The 3907-nt window shown below is 41.4% G+C and overlaps 1 pseudogene; it reads right to left on the bottom strand.

The window, feature by feature from the left end:
* Positions 1–660: 660 nt before the first annotated feature.
* On the bottom strand, positions 661–3653 carry LOC114513997 (annotated as a pseudogene).
* Between the last annotated feature and the right edge of the window lie 254 nt (positions 3654–3907).

The raw sequence follows: 3907 nt of genomic DNA, 5'->3' as shown, positions 1-3907 counted from the left end.
TTACCAACTAAATAACTTCCTCTCTGGGCCGCAGGTTCTTTATCTATAGGATGGAAATAGTAATAACTTTTCAGGGCTGTTGTAAGAATTAAGCAAGACAATGTGGGCAAAGTTCTTGGTCTTCAACTTGCCAAATGATAAGCTTTGCTATCGTAATGGAGCTGAAAAGGAAAACCTGCTCTCCTCTTCAAAGCCCCAAAGAGACCCTCTTGTCTGTCACTTCCTAGGACTCTCCCTTTCCACTTGAGTGCTCTTTGCTTCAAAGCTGAAACATCCCATCTTTCCCCACTCTCAAAACATGGCTTTGGGGAAATTAAAGAGAACACAATTCAAATGTCATTTTTATCCTCTAGTAGTTTTGTGATCTTTTTGCCAAGTCATGGAAACTTCCTGAGCCTGGTTTTCTCATCTGTAAAATGGGTTAATACTACCTGTGTCTGCAGATTATCCAATGTGTTGTAAATAATATGTACCAAGCATCTGGCTCAATGCCTTACATATAGTCACTGTACTATACAGTTATCGTTCTTATTATTGTCATTATTACACTTGTTCATTATAATTCTCCAATCCTCCATATTTCAAGAAGCAACAACTTTTTTATGTATTTAATATGTTTTTATTGGAATGGTTCCCCACTTATCTTGAGTGAGTGTGCTTTTAGTGCTGCTCCCTTCTGAAGGCACATCCTCTGTCAGACTGGCTCTCCCTCCCAGGGGCTGACGTAGGGTAGGGGAGCAGCCAGCACACAGAACTACCGTCTGTGCACAGCCAGCGATGGTGGTGACTTTATAGCATCCTGGGCACTTCACATCCACGAAACGGGAACTGGGGCTCTGCACCCGGTGCTTCTTCCTGTGTTTCCTCTTCTCCTCTGGAGAGGGGTGAAGGAGATCCTGAGCAAGAGGCACATTGTCCTGGGGAGGCTGTCACTGTCAGAAAGGAACAACAAAATCCTTAAGCTTACCTTAGCCTTCAAAGATCTGTTGCATCACTGGAAAAGAAAGAAACAGTCCTTGTCGTATATATGCAGTTCTAATCAATTCTAATAAAACTTTATTTCCCCATGATCTCATAATATATTTTCCTCAAGGCTAAAATGCAATTTTTTTACATTTAATGTTTTTGACATTGAAGTGTATTTTATAGTCAATACATACTTGTATGTATTGATTAGATGCTTGATTTTTCTTCCCAGCCCTCAAACCCCCCTCAAAAGAGATGTTATTAAATTAGGGTATATCTAATACTTGATAACAATTTAGGACTAAGGACTTTAAGTGGATTCTGCTTTCATCTACCCCAGTATGCAAAATTCTGCATTCAAGGTGATATCTTGAATGTCCCTAGCCATAAGAATATGAATTCTCAAAGCCACAATGTTTTTAGTTTATGGAGTAATCACAGTGAGGAGACAGTGAGTTGGTCACCAAGAGCCACGCTCATTTGACTATATGTATGACAGTCCCTTTTCTTGTAACATAGAACGAGGTTGGAACTCTTGTATTTCCCACTTCTTTATAACCCAGAAACAAATGATAAGCCCACAGCCTTCTAAACTCAAGTGAGAAAGATTTGGTTCTTTCCTGAATATGCAAACATTTAATCACCCCCGGGACACCTGAGCCAGTGGCACAGATGCTGAACGCTGGAAGTGCCCAACCTTGGCCAAGCAGGAAACTGCGCTTTCAAAGTCACTGAAATACAGCTGGCATCGCTGCCTTGGTTTCTAATGAATGGGTACTTGTTGCATAATTGAAAACAAGCCTAACATCATTCATTATTGTCAGAATTTTTTAAAAGGAGAAAAAGTCCTGATGCCAACTTTCAAAAAGTCCCTCTGGTCAATTTGCCTGCTTAAAAGCTAGCCCATCGTGCCCCGCCACTCCAAGTCTTGGCCGCTCCTTCTCAGGCCCACCCCCTGGCACTGAGGATAAAATGATCTTTGTAGCTGCTTCTTTGGAAAGGTAACTTCAGCGCAATGGAATAATTAATAAGGATGGAGGAATAACTAACCATTTCACTCTGGCCTGAACAGGCTGTTTCAGCCACAGGGTATAGTGGGTAGGTCAGCCAACCAACACCTTTTGCTGATTCTTCCAAAGAAAAACACAGTGAACACAGACACCTTAGGGCCTGGAAATGTGCTGGCAGTCAAGCTGAGCTATTGCCTATAACTGATTTCAACAGATGGGATGGCTTGCTCTTTTTTTGTTAACCTCTCAATGTACCTCTTCTGATGTTCATTCTCATTGTCAGTTGCCCAGGACACCTGAGAGGGAGAGGTACCCATTAAGACACAGGTGGAAGTCATCAAACAGATTGCCTTTAGCTGCCACCTTTACCTGAACTATGGAAACTCCGACATCAAGACACAGATTTTCTACACAAGCCCCTTTCTCAAGACAAGCTATTAAAAGGCAATTAGAGTGAGTGATCACAGCTGAGTTATTACATCCTGGTGCTGCCTCTGCTGTAGCTGGGCCAAGCTGACGAGAGCTTGGTTTCAACTGAATAAAGATCTTTTCTGAAAGATGTCACTGCTGGGCTGCCTTTGACTCAGTTTGTGGGTCTGTGAGAAGACATGCAACTTACGTATCTCCATAGCCAAAGTCCATCTTCATAGAAATAAAACTTCTAGAAGAGCTAGTCTTAAAAAATGACCTGCATTCTGGGTTATTCATAGACAGGAAGACCAAAAAGATCTTAATCCCAGAGAAATGGAAATTCTCTGCTAAAGAGTATCAAACTGGAGAGGGTTAAAGAAAGGATCCTATAAGACTTAAGGAGGTAAAAATAGTAAATCATTTGTCCTCAAAGAACTAACCTCTATTCCTGGAGAAGGAATTTTACAAGATGAAGTAAATGTATTCATATCTTTTAACTCCATTTAACTTCCTAAAAGCATCAAGGAATTAAGCCAACATGACATTGTATATTTCATTTACAAAACAAACATTTCTTGAGGGCCTACTTCATGCCATGCATTGTACAGTAGTGAAGAAGTTAAACCCAAACTTAGTCCTCAGAGAGTTTATAGTCTGTTGGAGTGGACGGCCCCTCTGACCTTGTCTTGCAGCATAAGAGAAACTGGAAAGAGCACTGGACTCCCAGTCTAGAAAATTGAGGTCTGGACTTGGCTCTGCCATCAACCTTATGCATGATCGTGAGCAAATCCATGTCTCCCCAAGCCTTAGTAAAACCAGGGTGTGTGTGAGCTGCCACATGCTTTCTGCTTGTGGTCCTCAGAGCTCAGAGTGTCTGGAGGGCAATATGAAGTTCACAGGTCCAGGCTGGTCCTAGGCTTTCCACTCTCCACTTCAACCTCAGCAGCTCTGTTCGCTTCTGTTTTAATATATTGGAATTCAGAGGAAGATCTAATTTGGGGGGTGCAGAACCTCAACAGCTAAAATAAATTTTGAAAAATACTGCCCTAAACAATTTAGGGGAAATTTTTATTTTCTCAAATGTCATTGTTTCTGCCTCTAGGAGCAGGAGCATGTATCTTTTACCTCTGGAAGATAAATCACTGGGGTAATTCTCTCTGACAAAAGTTCCTCTCCTGGTAACATGGACTTCACTCATGAATGTTATCCTACTACATCCTTGAGTGGCTTCTCTCCATTCTCATATCCTAGGTTGCCTCTGCTCATCCTTCAGATATAAGATCACCAACAGAAGGTCACTGGTATGAAGAGCTCATTTCCTCTCCAAGTTACCGTATTTGACATATTTTCCTTGCATAAACCACTGCAGTTCCTATTTCAGCTGTCATTATAGGCTGCTCATTCCCCCTGGGGAAGACTTTTGGTTTGGTTTGTTTGCTGATTTATATTCTACCTTGTTTTCAGAAAAGATCTAAGGTGGTTTACAGGAACACATAAAATACAAGATTGCATGGCATTTT

This window comes from Phyllostomus discolor, chromosome 2 (genome assembly GCF_004126475.2).
Source record: "Phyllostomus discolor isolate MPI-MPIP mPhyDis1 chromosome 2, mPhyDis1.pri.v3, whole genome shotgun sequence".
Taxonomy (NCBI): domain Eukaryota; kingdom Metazoa; phylum Chordata; class Mammalia; order Chiroptera; family Phyllostomidae; genus Phyllostomus; species Phyllostomus discolor.
Note: the sequence above shows the minus strand (reverse complement) of the source record. Positions and strands in the feature narration are given on the sequence as shown.